The sequence below is a fragment of the Urocitellus parryii genome, chromosome 10 (genome assembly GCF_045843805.1).
Source record: "Urocitellus parryii isolate mUroPar1 chromosome 10, mUroPar1.hap1, whole genome shotgun sequence".
In the NCBI taxonomy this organism is placed as follows: Eukaryota; Metazoa; Chordata; class Mammalia; order Rodentia; family Sciuridae; genus Urocitellus; species Urocitellus parryii.
The window spans coordinates 127408980-127424950 of NC_135540.1; the positions used below are offsets into that span (position 1 = coordinate 127408980).

Below are 15971 nucleotides of genomic sequence, written 5' to 3' on the forward strand. Positions count from 1 at the left end.
GATTTCTGCAGGCAGGGCTTTGTTGTAAATTCCATCTGCCGTCGCCTCCTATGGATCAGAGGTGGTTTCCAAGTGATCACGGGCTTTTTGAGTTACGGCGGCGACGAGGGCCGAGATGAATGATGGGTCGGCCTGCCACAGCTGTTGCTCCCGTCCCGTGGAGTTCCAGAGGCTGCATCCAGGGAGAGTGTGCCTTGGAGATCTGGGAATTAGAAATGAGCCCCACTCATGTGACAGTGTGGGGACTCAGTGAGAACACCGGAAGCCATGCTCAAAACATTTAGGTGACTCTTCCAGAACTAGGGTGAATAGGAGGCTAATTCATCCAGAGAGTATGGATCTTCCTGATGATCACTGTTGATTATTAATAGCCATTCTGTTTGTTCCTGCCAAGGGCGTTTTAGTTCCACGGTGTCCTTATATCTGTCATCTGGTCTTATCCTCCTAACAAGTGGGGGATATTTGTGGAAGGGGCTGTGATCTTTTCAGAGGAGCCATAGAGTCCTTTTGTAAGGGTTGTGGGGTGCCAGGTGCTGCTCAGAGTTAATTAGAAACGTTCCCTGCCCACGAGGCGCATGGGCCAGAGAGATGTGAACTGCACACACAAAATGTGCTGAAGCCGCCCTTCAAAAGACCCTTTAAAAAGAACGGGGGCCTGTAGAAGGGACTCTTGTCTGGGGCCTTTCTTAATGAACTTATTCCTGAAGAGACAATGTCAATAACAACAAAAGCATAAGTGGCCTTGGCGTGTGCTTGGCCCTGTCCTCCGTGGTATTGCATGTGACAGCCACACTGAGTGGTCACAGTACCTGCAGAGCATGGGTACTATCGTTAGTCCTGCTAGACCAAGGAGGAAACCGAGGCACCATGTGAACCCCAGGCCACTCAGCTGGCGGGGCTCAAGGGGAGTCCGTTTGATCTTGGAGTGAAGTGTGAAGCTGTCTAGTTATGGGGATATGATTACTTTAAGAGTCCACAGCCCTGCTGGGTAACTACTATAATCCTTCCAGAGGCATCTAAAACTCCTTTTCCCCAAATGATTATTTACCAGCTCCACCATGAAGGCTCATAGCCCTCAAAAAAAAATTTTTTTTTTAAACTTTGTGACGGTTGGAAGAGAACCCAGTTGGGGCTGTAGCACCATTGAGAGGTTAGGTTCCCCAAGTCCATTAGGAAGTCTGCACCCAAGGACACCACACAGGGGTGCAGAGAGAGAGAGAGAGAGAGAGAGAGAGAGAGAGAGAGAGAGAGAGAGAGGATTTGAAGTCTGAAGGTATGAGTTTGAGACTCAATGAGTTTTGGAAGAATCGTGTCTGGTATTTAATTTCTTCCTTGTAAAATGGGGGCCACGATGTCCATCTTGCTGTGTGTTGATGGCTCCTTGCTGGATTTGCTCCTCCTTCTTTCCTTTGCATATACCTTTCTCTCCACAGAAGCCAGGATTCCTCCTCCCACATTTTTGCATCAGGGCACGGTGGGGAGCTGTCCGCATCATGCTCCCAGGTCAGCATGCAAAGTCTCTCTTGACCATAGTACTCCAGAGACTCTTATCGTTATTTTCCTTCACATTTTTTGTAGCATTTATTCCATTTAGAAATGATCATACCCCCCATTTTTTTTTGCAAGAAATTATTTTTTAATTTGTTCACTTGTTGCCTATCTGCAATTCCAAACACATAGAGTAGGAGCTCCTCAAATGGAAGCGTGACCATCTAGAACCCTGCCTGCAACAGAGGACATTCAGTAGCATTTATTGAAAGAGTGAAGTGAAGGTGACTGAGTGAGTAAGTGATCACTGGAGGCTTGTCTGGGATAAAGTAAATGAAATCATCTGTACAAACTCCTGTATTTCATTCCGCAATGAAAACGAAGGGGCAGATTTTGCTTAGGGTGTTTAGATGCACCAACATGCTTGCTCAGAAAACTTGCTTAGGCGGCTGAATGAGGTCTTTCCTCTCATCTGCTTGTGTCAGTTCCAATAAGTGGAAGGCAAGATAATAGCCAACTCAAAATTAGAAAGCCTCTTTCCCCCATTATCCTCACCATAATGCTGGAATTGAGTTAAGTAAATTTCTTGCATATGTTCTTGATTGGAATTGAATAAAAATCAATGCCCAATGAAGCCCAAAGCTACCTTTAGATCTTCCAAAGTTTCACGTCTCTGATCTTATCAGGGAGGACAATCAAAGGGAGGATGTGCTGGGTCAGTCTTTGGATAAGAGAGCATTGAAGAACAGCCATTAATGATTTTCGAATACTTTGTCAGCATTAAAGTGCCATGTCATCGGGGGTATGAAACATAGCATTTCTGGCAGCCGGAGAGAGCTTTCGTTTTGCCGGGTGCTGGTTTACAGAGCCTCTTAGGTATGCTGCCCTTCTGTGTTCCATTTTAATTGGAATAAAGTGATAATGCTGCTTGATAATGCTCAGAATCCAAAAACCCTCCAAATCCAAGATAAACGTTCAAGATGAGATTGAAATGGAGAAGTTTGTTTTCACGCGGTATCACGCAGGCAGAATGATGTATGTCACCCTACTCTGTTTTTTTTTTTTTTTTGCAAGCCCCGGGATCTTCCCAAGCACAGTTGATTGTCTCTGCTACCTACCCTCTACCAGAAAAATGTTTATTTAAATATTGTACCGTCCCCACAAGCACTTTTATTATTTACCGATTTAAAAAAATGACATCATTACTTTTCTTCTGAATTTTTTAAAGCGACAATTGTGCAATTAAATTACTGAATTCATTTATATTTAATTGTGCTTTTCGTTTTAATGTGCTATTGGATGACATTTCTTTCTGAGGCTGTTAGTTTTCCACGCAACATGGAGAATCTAAGGCTATATCAAGGAAATATATTACATGGGCAAGACAAAGTCTCATTAGTGTTATTTATAGCATGCCGAAACCTCATTAGGGGAAGGTATGCTGGATTCAAAAATGCATTACCGGGAACGCTTTATTTTTTTGTACTGGAGAAATTGCTTTTATTGTGTTTCTTTGTCACAAGCACAGTAGCTACTGGACATTTTGGTTTCTTAAAGTATGAAATAAATTAAGTTAGAAGAAAAGAGTAATTAATCTGCTAGCAAGTATAGCCTCATCATATTAGCAGAATGGTCTGCGTGCGGGTCTAAGGAATTTCTATTTACCCAGGCACCTTACCCTCGACCAATTTATAACTTGTTTCACCTCAGGTAAAAAGCGATATTTTTCAGGGCAGTAGTTTGCATCTTAAACAGTAATAATGTGCTTTTAGTGCATTTCAAACCAGGGATGAGTGAGATCTGAGGGGCAAAGTCACAAATTGCCCAATTTAGGAAGTTCTGCGGGTTCTAAAGTGAGCCATATATTCAGCCCTGCGTAAATAGTGTCCAGAAGGCGTGCTGGAGGGCCGAGATTGGAGGCAAATGGGAACAAAGGAAGGAGACCCTGAGTTATCAGCCTCAGGAATGAAAAGCATTTGGCGTCCGTGGCTGCCATCCCTTGCCAGTCTGCCTGGCAAGATGGAGCAAGGAGACTCTGGGCTATTACAGTTAAAACTCTGCTTTTCTGGGTCTTCGCGTTGCTGCAGGGTGGGATAGTGGAAGTAATTCAGACCCAGTCACTGGTTTCTCTGCTCCATTACCATCCAGTCTGTGGTTGTTCATTATCATCTGTCTTTGGGTGAAAGGCTCTATCACTTAGGAATAATTTCCACTCTAGGATTCAGAAAACCCAACTCACAGTTGTTTACTATGTAAGTACATTTATTATTTATTTACCAGGAATGGTGGTCCTGGGGCTTGTTTGTTAGCTCAGCAATGCCATGAAGAACACAGGGTCTTTACAGCCCTCTTTTCTATTGTTCTCAGCTGTTTCTCATCATCTTTATTTCCCCATGGTCTCAAGATAGCTGCCATAGCTCCAAGTATCATATCCTTATATCATAAGTGTTGCAAGCAGAAAGGAAAGGGCAGGGGCAAAAGGCTTGTAAGTTTTTATTATCCTTTTCTTTAGTGAGAGGAAGCTTCTTTCCCAATTTCACATGTGCCCGTTAAGATTTATCAGTCAGAACATGGTCATTGGACCCCATCCTTCCCCCCCAAAAAAAATTACTAAGAAAGATAAATCAAATCACCAGATGGGACTGGGGCATGGAGAGCTCCCTGAGATCTGATCCCTGATCTAGTGTTCTCTTTTCAGGGACGAAGTGGGGTTGTGGCTATTGGGTAATGAACACTTAAAATTTGTTGTCTGCCTTGTTGGCCACAAAACAATTGATCAGATGGTTTTTACTAGTCCCACTTGAGGTTTTGCTTTCTGCATCAAGATAGAGAAGATTTTTCACATCTATCCTTCCCTTTTTCCATGCATCCATCCATCCATCCACCCATGCACCCATCCACTTACCTACTGAACATTTGAAAGTAGTTCCCACTTGCTAGATATGTATCCATCGATTTGTGGGATACAAAGATAAATCAGACATGGATTGTGTGCCGGAAAGAACCCTGATATATTTTGGAAATCATACACATGCCCAATACAGGAAGTATGACTTGGACCAGGAGATCAGAGGTGGGGATCAGGGGACGTGAGCAGCCTATGTCTGTCTAATGCCTAACAAGCATCATAGCTCTTTCTGAAGCTCTCTCATCGGAAAATAAAATTTGCACTATCTCTTCGGAGTTATTTTTGATCGCATCTCTTGTCATGCTGTGACACCTGGTGTGGTGGAGTGGTCTCGGGTTGAGAAAGGAGCTGTGACCGGCCAAGAGATAGGGCCCCACAAGCTTTCACCTGCTGGATAATGAGTGCATTTGAATCTGCAGATGAATTGGGTGGCTGGTTCTGATGAGATTGCTATTGGAATTATATCACCAGTGACTCCAAGTGATGCATTGGGGGCAAGATCACTACGGCAAAAACCAAGAGGAGGAACAGAAGTCATCAGCCACATTAACGGTGATGAATGATCATGACATTGATGTTTTTTTTTTCCTCTTGGAAGGAGACAGCCCTGCACCCGACCACATTTCCAGGACAAACTGACATAAATAGCTGTGAGGCATACACCTACACATGGCCTACATGCCAACTGATATTTGATGTCGGAAACTGTTTAGAGCGGAGGGGCTCACTTGAGACTTGGGGGTCAAATGCTGTGGTCACATTCTACTGGGTGCACATAGTGTTTTAAAAAGCAAGAAATTTCCAAAAAAAAAAAAATCAGTTTTTTTTTTTTTTTTTGTAAAAATGGAGAAGTTTTGTGTCATGTTCCTGTAGTGACTGTCTGGAACTGATGTGCCCCAACCTCTTTAGAAAGGGTGTGCCCCCCTGTTTGCTATAATCATTGTGTTCCCACTTGTCTCACCCCAACTCCACTGGACTCCTGAGTCCTCTGACTGACAATGGAAATTGTGGACATTGGTGTCCCTGACTTAGAGGTTTGAGTTCAGATCAAGGCAAAGCAGAACTGATACATTTCCTCGTCTAGGAACCAGTCTACTTATCTTTTAAAGTCCCCAGCAGAGTTCAACACTGTCTTCAAAAAGTTTTATTGTTTTGTTTGTTTGTCTAAAATCAAGAATAACTTTAGTGTTTGAATTGCTAATAGCCTTCCTAGTAATGCGTCAACATTTCAGTTAGTTTTAAATGGAGTAAAACGATTTTGGCACAATTAATCTAGCTAAGTTTAACATGCTTTCTCAGAGCACACACACACACACACACACACACGAACTCTCTCTACTCTGAGGCATTTTGGAAGCAATTAACTCTTTCTAGAACTCTCATTAAATGATTCCAAGTGACCGGAAAGAGTTAACCCACCTCCCAAGAATGCAATTAACTTCATTGGGGCACTGCAAATTACAATCTCGGAAAATTTGGTTGAGTTATTGCAGTTGTTACTATTGCTGTTAAATAGTAGCAATAATGGATTTATGCAGTACCTTGACACCACAGAGCTAAAAACAATTACATTTAAATATCAATTTAATTTAATGTGAAACCAAGTTTTGTCTGATCATTGTGGCTAATTGCCATCTTTTAGAAGCAGTTTCCACAACATTTTTATTAACAGTCTAGTGGCAAGTTAGCTGTTTGGAAGTGTCTTGCATGAACTATCCAGCAATGTGAATTTTTGTGTGTCAAAAAATATCTTCTTAATAGTATTTACTGGCTGATGTGTATATAATGAATGACCCCTGGAGGCTGGGAATGTTGGTGGAGAGAACATAACTTTAAATCAAATATCTGGAGAATGTTCATGAGTCTAAGATGAAAGTTTTGAATAATGAACTCAATGTACACAAAAATAAAAGAAATGGGCTCTCCTACCTCTTTGTCAACCAGGAATCCCTATTAACAATCGATAGGTGTTCAATAAATACCCAGAGATCAAACAATATGATAATAAGTAATGTTTGCAATGATCTCCCTGGGGCAATGGGGAATGTGCATGATCCAACAATAATAGCAAAGAAAGGTTAAATACCTTAAATATTTTTTTTCCCTGAAGCTTTTGATACACGAAATGATCAAAAAGTGAAAATCAGTGGGAGATAAAATAATATTTAAGTGGTTTATATATAATGACCAGCTTGAATGATGTATGCTGGGCTTACAAGTCAGAAAGCCTGGTTTTCACAGTTCTTCTACTTTTTAACTGGGGAAGTTGAAACAAGTGATCAAGCATTTCTGAGTTCTTGTCGGCTTCTCTTTCTAAAATGAAGATAGACGTACCTGCTTGGGTTCTTGGGAGGTTAAGTGTACGTGGCGCTCACACAGTCCTGGGCACGTTGGAGATGCTTACTGTGCTTGGTCAGTGTTAATTCTCTTTCCTTTTACATGAAGAGAACCTTTTATGCATGTTGTATGTTAGGAATTTTCTAGAAATGGCCAATATTCGTGTCACAGTCCATGAAAATGATCTCATTGTTCTTCTCTGAGTTTCCCACTTTGTCCAAAACTGCCCCTGTGGTGACATACCTGGACCTTCTTTCCTGTGAATTATTTTTCTGATAATTTGGTGATTCTTCTTGCAGAGCTGGGGAAGAACTGGTTGGCCTGAAGCCGAGACTTTAAGTCCCATCACTTACTGAATTAAGTGATGCAGTCAGGCGTTCCTTTAGTAGGTGCGGTTTGAACCACAGAACAGCATCTAGTTCCTTTTCATGCTCAGGGAACCTCCTCTCAGAAGCCACAGGTTGAAGCAGAGCAAGCCGAGCTCTTAGGTGAAACTTCTCCATAACGTCGTACCCGCTGTCTTCCCATCTCAGGCTGAGTCAGGTGGTGGAGATGGGTTGGATGGACCAGATGGCCAGGTGAGAGCATTGGCGTCCAGGCCGAGGAGTTCCGGCTGGCTGCCGTGGACAGCTGAGCACTGGTGCGTGGTGAAGAAGTGGTGTGGAAAGACGTGCGATCTGGTCACCACCTGGAAAAAATGGAGCTCAGAGGGCTGAGTTGGAGACTCTGGCTAGGAGACAGTTGCTGGAAGGTTCTCCTGCTCGTGTGCAGCCCCTCCTCTCCAGGCACCTGGGGCTTCTTCCTTCTCCTTCTGAAGGGGTGCTGAGCTCATCTGCAGCAGCTGGAGGGGAGGGTCCTTGGCTCTGGGCCACCACTCCTGAGGACAGGAGGGACTGTACCTCCAACAGCAAGGGCTCCAGCACCTCACCTCCCTGCCCCTCCCGTCCTCCTTCACATTTTTGAGCTTGCTCTTCCTCCCCACACCGGCTTGCTCACGTCTGTGTAGAAGCATAGTAAGGGAAAGAGGTGTGGGCCTCACCACTATTCGCATTTATCTTCAAGGTCGATCGTAGGGATCAATAATTGAACAGCGAGTTTTAAATATGAAGTGCCATATAAATGCTAAATAGACTTGTAATTGATGGGGACTCTAATGTTTCAGATGCCATAAGGTGGGATGGGAATGAATAGAAAGAAAGGCTTCTTCATAAATATCACAACAAAGCAACACACGTGTTTGTTCGACAAATATTTATCCAGTGCCTCCTAGGAACCAGACATTGAGGAAGGTGCTAGAGATACAGAGGGAGCACCCGTAAAGTGAGAGGGAGCCCCTCTCCACACTGAAGGGGCACTGAGGCTTTCATGTGGGGAGACAGGGAATGGACCACTGAATAGGTAAGGTGCATAGTGTGACAGAGAGGTAGGTTACGGAAAAAAATGAAACAGAGGGGCAGACGAAGAGTTGGGGAAAGGTGAACTTTGGAAGGGAGTGAACCACACAAGACCTTGATGCTCATATTTTAATAATTAATAGTAATAGTTTTCAAACTAAAATCTTATTTCAACCTAGGGTCCGGACTGCCTGGCTTGTTACATAAGGTAAACTGTGCCCTTTTCAAAATGATGGGTTTGCATCTGTGTATGTGTAAGTGTGTGTGTGTGTATTTGTCAGTATGTATGAGTGTGTTTGTGTATGTGATGTTTAGAACTTTGGATTCAGGATTTTTTTTTTTCTGACCAATATTACCAAGTTTTACAAATCCACTAACTTTTCCCCAATCCTTTCCAGTTTTCAGACTTCTCCTTCCCATGTCTTCCTCTCAGTACATCCCCTCTGGACTCTACGTTTAATAGCATTAACTGGCCAAAGTTACCCCCGCATGAAATGCAGTTACCCTAGAAATTCAAATTCTGAGAAGTCTGGGCACACGTGTGAAGGCCAGGCTCCGGTGGGTCTGCACACAGTGGCCAGGGGTCCTGGCTCAAAGGCCAGGCACGGTGAAGCATGACTGTAATCCCAGCCACTCAGGAGGCTGAGGTAGGAGGATCATGAGTTTAAAGCCAGCCTCAGCAACTCAGTGAGGCCCTAGGCAATTGAGGGAGACCCTGTCTCTAAATAAAATACGAAAAAGGTCTGGGGATGTGGTTCAGTGGATAAGCGCCCTGGGCTTAATCCCCAATTAAAAAAAAAAAAAGAGTCTAGCTCTGGGGTTAGTGCTGAGGTCTCTGCCAAGGGATTTGATCTTTCTGAGCCTTAATTTCTTCATCTGCAGAATGGGGATAATGATCCCTCCTTCAGAGAGCTGTGGTAGGATTCAGTGAAGGGATCCGTGGAAAGTGATCGGCAAGCCCAGCCTATTGCCTGACCTAGAATATGCCTGGGGGTTGTTAGTTGCTCAATTCCTGATTTTTTCCCCCTCATTCTAAGTCTTTAAAGATAATTAGTGTACTATCGTTTTCTTATAATTGGAATGGATCATGGAAATTACGTGGTCTAAGAGTTTTCAAATTATTTTTTTAATCAATAGAAGGAGCCCTATTTTTTTTTCTGAAAGAGATGGCGTGGAGTCCTATAGAAGAGGCAGGTTAATAGGATCAAGCTCATTGAAATGGGAGCTTGAAGCCTGGTTCCTGCCCACACATTGTAGGCCCCTCCCAGTCTCCTTTCCATCTTCTCTCCTAAGAGCAAGCTCCGAGTCACCCTAGAAACATAGGCTGCCTAGGACTTCTGGATCAACCAAGGCAGTTGTTGAGCATGGGAGGGGCTGACTCCCATCACTCTGCAAATGCTGTGCATCTTTCTTTTTTTTTTCTTTTGCGGTGCTGGGGCCCAAGGGACCCAGGGTGTTGGGTGTGCTGGGCAAGCACTCTACCCCTCAGCTACTCTCCCACCTGCTGTACATACATCTTTGAATTTCTTTTGTTGACAATCAATCACACCTTCACCTCCTTCCTAGAAAAACTTGGGTGGAGAACTGTCTCATCCCATCTGCTCCATCTCTCTGCCTCTTGTGCCTATTGAATTTTTTTTTTTCTTTTCAAGATAGGATTGACTATCTATGTGGCAAACCCAAAGGGCTTTTCATCTTCTTTGATCTCTTTGTAGCATCTTCATACTGACCATCTCCTCCTTTCTGATCGTCAACCACCTTGAGCTACCTGAAGCCTCCCAATAATCCTCCCTGATAGCATGGATTCCATACTCCCTTTCTCATAAGTCTTCTGTGGCTCCCTATTGCCTGCAGAATCAAGAACATACATGGTAGCCAATACGCAAGGCCCTTCATGATGGATCTGATATTAGTCTTTTTTTGAACTTAAAATTTTTGGATTTCCCTAGATTATGGCCTGAACCTGCTTTAGACCTCCTACCCTGTATTTGTAAAGTTGAAAAGGTCCACTTATGGCTAGGGAAAGGAAAATTAAAGCTGAGATTAGAGAAGATACAAAAAATATATATAAATAAAGACTCTTTCTGTAAGGTGGGGAAGATTAATCATGGTAGAGAGGGCAGAGAGAGCGTGACATGTCCTGTAGTCATGTGCCTGAGTGTGTGTCTTTGTCAGCACTAGCACATGGAACTTTTTTGAGATCAGAGACCAAGGTCTTATTCATCCTCGGAAACCTCTTAAGTCTGTACGATTCTGTGCATCATAACCCTCAACAAATAAATACACAGAAGAAGGAATGACCAACAGAATTTGAAGTCTAGTGGAGTTAAAAAAATTACACAAGTTAATATGGTTTACTAATTAATAGATGAAAGCCTGTGAAAAATGAAAACTAATATAGAAATGAGTTTTTATTATCTAATTCCCTAATGTGTTTTTTTTTGTTTGTTTTTATAAATGATGCAGTTATGCTATTATGCTGTCTTTGTGTTCATTAATAATTTTGCCAGAGGAAAGTCAGTATCCTTTTGGAATTATTTGTATTCTCGACTTTTCTATCATGACTTTTCCAAAGAATGTCATGTCGGTTGCTTTTGCCAAATAAAGCTCCAGAACTTAGTGGCTTAGGCAGCCACCATTTCTTATTTCTCAAGAGCCGAGGGTCTCTCTGTGCAAATCTGAGGGTCTAAGCTGGGCTCAGCAGATCTCAGCTGGGCTCTTTTGTGTCTGGGCTGCTGGCTGGTGGGCAGGGGGCTGGCAGGTGGAGTCTAACCTTGGCTGTATGCTAGTGGTCTCAGGCTAGCCCAGGTTTGTTCTCTTGGTGAAAGCAGAAGAAAAAGAGAGACTGGGCTCAGATCACCCAGCCACATTCCGTTGGCTAAAGCAAACGACCAGGCAACAGAGATTCCAGAAGTGGTCTGATGGACTGGGCCATCCCATTTGCAGGAAGAAGTTGCAGATTCACATGGCCAAGGTCAGGATACAGGGAGGGATAGAACACCAGGGACATCTGTGCCGTCCGCTGACCACGGATCTACATGCCTCATCAGTTTTTCTTGAGACCAGGGAAGATGCTTGAAAGACGGGGGGCTGCCTTTTCTCTCCCCGTTGCTGGCTCCTCAAGCTGCCAGGGGAAGGTGCAGAGTGCCTCCCTTCGGCCTGTGCCTGCAGTGGAGTCGATCTTTGAAAGCTGATTCTACATTCTGTCCTTTTCATGCCCTCTTAGTTTCTTATCTTAAACATAGGAAAGGACAGATCAGTTGATTTGTTGCCTTTGTGTCTTTAATGAATAGAGAAACGACTTTCGGAAGTTCATAGGAAGCAGATGTGCAGAGAAACTTTAGGGATGGCTCTTTCTTGGCGCATTTTTTTTTTTTTTCCAAAGGCAAAATCTAGAAGACAGAAGAGGAAAACCTGGAGGATATTTTGTGGTTTGGGAAGGATCTAACTAGGTGTGCGAGGGCATCGGGGAGGAGGGAGGAACTGGAAGTGCTGATCCGGGGTATTGGAAGGCAAGAGAAAGAAGGGACTGATCAATACCTATTTTTCAAGTGCGGAGCATAATTTGTGTCAGTCTGCTGAAATGACTTAGTGCTTCACAGCTAATGGCCGTGAGCACATTCCTTGAGCGCAGCACTCTCCAAAATGTTTGCCATCAACAATTCTAAAAGGTTGTGAGTGACTCACAGCCAATGTCAGTAATGCACTGGGGCTTCGTGAGCTGGGGCCTCTTCTCTGAAAACCTTCCCCTTGGCCTCCGTGTCTCGGTATTTACATCTCCGGCTTGGCCGCCCCTCAGCTCCTCCAGCCTGCTTGCCATCTTGCTGGATCATTCATTCTAAGTCAAGTTTCCCTTCTTTCATTTGGGGCTCTCCTGGGTCCCCGCCTTGGCCCTTTCTTAGGCCCAAAGCAAATAGCGTTTTCTTGCTATGCAGAGGGTGGTCCTTGGACCAACAGCATAGGCCTCCCTTGAGAGCTTAGAGAACGCAGAGTTTCTGCCCCACTCCAAGCCTGCTAAATGAGAGCCTGCACCCCAGCAAGTAAGATACAGAGAGGATTTGTGGGTTCGCAGAAGTCTGGGAAAATGCACTCTACCTCTAACCGTGGTTCTCACCCTGCTATTTCTCTTTCCTCCATGTTCATCTCCCTTTGGGCCCTTTTGGCTCTTGTCTTAGGTTAGAAAACGCTCCCCAACTTTTCACCAACCTCCACGTGAGTGACTCCAAAGTGTGTTGGGTGGCTCTGCCATGAGACAAAATAAAGTCCCATTAAAAGAGAATTATTTCTTCAGGCCTGCGTGTTTGCTTTGGCAACTGGAAGCTGATGGTGGTGGTGAGGTTTTTCTTACTTTGCAAGGTGATAGGAACCGCCAAGAAATCTGAAAATTTAGATATTGCCAAAAGCCACGTTCATGTTATCTTACCCTCACGGTGCCCTAATTTGAATCAAACCTTTCTGCCAGGAGAGTGGGTGGTGTGTGTGATTCGAGGCATACTAGAAACATAATCAAGTAAATAGCTCCCACTTGAGTAAGTTATGTCCATTCATTGGGTCCTGACCAGGAACCATGTGCCACATATGAATATTCATAAGAATTAATCAGCACAGAAGCCCCGTGAAATATGACCCCCATTTTGCAGATGAAGAAACTGAGGCTGAGGGACGGAAAACTGCAGTGTTTCACAGAGGTTGCAGTACCCTGTGGATATTTCCAAATGGAAATTCCTGTCTTTGCCTCTACAAGGCTCTTTCCTTGCGGCTTACCAGACACACATTTTGGGGGGAGAGGTGTCACACTCAGATAACCCCTGACCTTCTTCTGCACCGAGGCGCGGGTATTTCCCTGCATCGTGTATTTCCAATGCCCATGCAGCTTCTCCTCTGTCCTGCGGTCTCCTGACTAGGCCTGGCCTCTCTTCTTTGAGCTGTCGTTGCCTGCGGTCTTTGGAGCTTGCTTACTTGTACAATCGCCTGGCACCCACTCCAGCAAGGTCGCTGTGTCCTTTGCTCCCCTCTGCTCCCTTCGCCCCGCCTGGCACTGTGCCTGGTCCATCACAAATAACTCGTATTTGTTCAGTGAATTGAATCTGAGCTGATTTCCCTGACAGGGACCTTGGGAGTGTCAGAGCCCGTGAGGGAGGAAGGTGGTTGATGGAGGAGAATTTGTCCACACAGGCTATTGTACACTCTGCACCAAGGACCAACCCGGATTGCTCTTCAAAGAGAGTCCACGGAGAACCTGGGCTGAGGAGAGGAAGAGTGAGAGATGCAGTGTGTTCAAAAAGCCTTCGCCTTTTTGGCCTGGCCTCTTACCAACCGGAGTCTACTCAACTGTTAAGGAGCTTTTTTGCTGCTTAAGAATCTCACTAGTAAAACTCAAGGAGGAAGAAGGCAGAGAGCATTTCAAACTTCCTCTTGGAAAGCTATTCCGTCTTTGATTTTTCAGAATGTCTTCAAGTGATTTGGGTCTATTTTTAATACCCGTGAGACATGCTGTTGTAAGGAGAGCTAAATATAGGGGCCACATCCCCCTTTCTTTTATTCGCTGGCCTTAATCTTCCTAGGAGGAAAGGAAAACGCGCAGGACGTTTCACCATGGAGCGGTGACGCTGGCCCTGATGGGCCCTGTTGAAAGGAAATTCATAAATACTGTGTCGGAAATAAAGATAATGAATGGATCCTTTTTGGAGAAAACGTTAAGTGGGAGTTTATTTATGTTAAACCTTCCCTGTCTGCTGCAGACTGCGAGATAGTTCCTCTTGTTTTGCTCGGGGTCCTTTGGGGACAGCAGTCAGTCTGCGTTACTGGAGTGAGCGCCAGCACTCGACCCACAGGATAGAGAGGCGCGGGACACTCACCCAAAATAGCTCACAGCATCAAAGCACAGGCTAGAATTCCGGTCCGTTTTATACTGACGAGGCTTTTTCTTTCTTTCTTCCTTCCTTTTTTTAAAGGAGGCATTAAGCACATCTTAAAAGCAACAACTTTGTGAGTACCCATTGGACCAGAAGGAGATGCAGGGTCTCGTCACAGTTGCTGTCAGCCCCCCGGGCCTGTGTCGCAGGGCTCAGTGTCACAGGGCCTGTGCATTCTTTCATGCCTCTGTGTCCCCCACACTTCTAGGCTCCATCATTTCTGTTTTGGGTGAACCCCTAGATTCTCGGAATCTGGCATGTGGTTTACAAAGTCCCCTAAGTGAGTCTTGAACCTACCTCTGGTTGCCACCATCATCTTTGGTCTGGTCTGCTATGGGGAAGACCTTGGGTATGTGACTGACAGGGAGGAACCAAATTATGCACTTGGTCAAGGCTGCCCCCCGCCCCTTTAAGTCCACGGGAACTCTGGGAAATATTGAAGTTCTCCATGCTTCAGTTTTCTTGTCTGTAAAACTGGGGTGATGATAACGTTTCACAGAATTGTCTTAAAGGCTGAAATGCGATAACATGTGTGGTGTTGATATTGCAGCAAAAGGAGGGGCCAGTGAAGCTTCTAGACTAGTCACATGATGCAAAACCCCTAGTTTGCTATACAACTGGTTTTCCATACCTATGGGTTCTAAACCCATGGGTTCAACCAACCAGACAGCAAAAATATTTTAAAAAATTGCATCTATACCTAACACATGAAGATTCTTTTCTTGTCATTATTCCCCAGGCAACGCAGTACAGCAGCTATTTACACAGCACTTATATTGTATTAGGTATTGGACGTAATCCGGAGCTGATTTAAAGCACAGGGAGATGTACATGGTCTATATGCAAGTACAACACCATTTCATGTAAGAGACTTGATATCTGAAGATTTTGGCACCTGAGGGGTCCTGGAACCAGTCTCTCAGGATAACAAGGGGCGACTATATTTACTATGTTTTAACAACCATCGAAGGACAGGCTTGAATTAATTTGGTTTCCTAATGCATTCACAGCCCTGATTCCTCATGTTGTTCTAAGTAGAGGTCAGTCTCAGCGTTAGATGGGAAATTGAATCTCGGCTCCAGGTGGACCACCTCTTGGAGAAGAGACCTCCTCTTCTCATTTTCCTGCTCCTGGATTCCCCTGCTGATCCTCAGTAAACAGGAGCAGCCTATGAACTCTGACCTGCAGTGGAAACAAGGGAGCACTTCTTTCACAGAGGTGGAAATCAAAAGGTCTCTGATTGCACCATTTCTGCCCAAGTCCAGCAGTCCAGTCCCACCCACTCCCTGAACCTCCCACCTAAAGGAAGCCACACTTCTCAGTCTCTTTGCTGTTCAGTGTGATCTGAAAGACTGTTACCATCTCCACCTGTGCTGGGTAGCCCTGCCTCGGAAGAGAACCTTGGGGGAAGTAGGGCTTTGAGGGCTATTAGTCAGAAGGATACTTGTCTCCAGATTTCTTTTTTTTGGCTGGGGGGATACCAGGGATTGAATTCAGGGGTACTCCACCACTGAGCCACATCCGCAGCCCTTTTTTGTATTTTATTTAGAGACAGGGTCTCACCGAGTTGCTTAGCACCTCACTGTTGCTGAGACTGGCTTTGAACTCATGATCCTCCTGCCTCAGCCTCCAGAGTTGCTGGGATTACAGGCATGCCCACCGCACCCAGCCCCAGATTTCTTGATTTATACAAATAATTGACTTCAGTGTAATAAATGAGAGCTTATTGGTTTGTGTGGATATCACTCCTTTGTATCCATGGATACTTGAATTTAGGATTGAGTCTGAAGAAAAGAAGAGAATGTATGGTTTGGAATACTGGGAAGTGTTCCTGGCACCTGTCAATGTTGATGTAGATTTGTTTCAGAAGCTATTTTATTTGAAAACACTACCACTATAAACCAAGTTTTTATACTAAGGGTGGGGCAG

At 44.5% G+C, this 15971-nt stretch overlaps 1 protein-coding gene across 2 annotated transcripts in view; it reads left to right on the forward strand.

Annotated features, from left to right (window-relative positions):
* Positions 1 to 15971, forward strand: part of Ppargc1a (PPARG coactivator 1 alpha) — a 335116-nt gene that overhangs the window by 22200 nt on the left and 296945 nt on the right. The window lies entirely within an intron of this gene.